The sequence below is a fragment of the Melampsora larici-populina genome, assembly GCF_000204055.1.
Source record: "Melampsora larici-populina 98AG31 unplaced genomic scaffold MELLAscaffold_158, whole genome shotgun sequence".
NCBI classification, from domain to species: Eukaryota; Fungi; Basidiomycota; class Pucciniomycetes; order Pucciniales; family Melampsoraceae; genus Melampsora; species Melampsora laricis-populina.
The window spans coordinates 38,239-38,896 of NW_006768921.1; positions in this window are offsets into that span (position 1 = coordinate 38,239).

Consider the following 658-nt stretch of genomic DNA (forward strand, 5'->3'; position numbering starts at 1 on the left):
TACTATTTATGAACTTCCAAGCTGGCTTGATCCACGCCTTTTCCCTTCTTCTCCTTAATTTTTTTTTTTTTTTTTTTTTTTATATCTTTTAACTTGTACATTTTTTAATCTTCTTTTAAAATTTTAATATAATTATTATACTGATAACTAGTGAAACATATCCTTATTATTTTTTTTTTTTTTTTTAAATCTTATCTTATATTTTTATTCTGGTCTTTTAATTCTTTTAATCTTTTATATATATTTTTATCTTTTGAAATTAATAATATTATTAGTGGTAATTTATACTTATAATTGCGCCTCTTCCTCTTCAATGCCCACCTCCTCTTCTTCTGCTAATATTGCCACACCCCTAGGATAAAATCTTTTAACATGTTCAGCAGCATATTTTCGCGATAATTGAGTTCCATCTAACTCTTCTAGAATATAAGCACCTCCCATATGTTGTTCAACTACCTTATAAGGCCCATTCCATCTATTTTTAAATAATTTTCCCCATTGAAATTCTAAACTTTTGTTATAAGTTAATACCAAAGTTCCCTTCTCTAATGGATTTCTTAATCTATGCGCATTTTTCTTGTCCCAATATATAATTCCATCTACTCTTGCCTTCATCATCTTTTCATAAGCCTTCTTAATTAATCTTCTCTTCCCAATA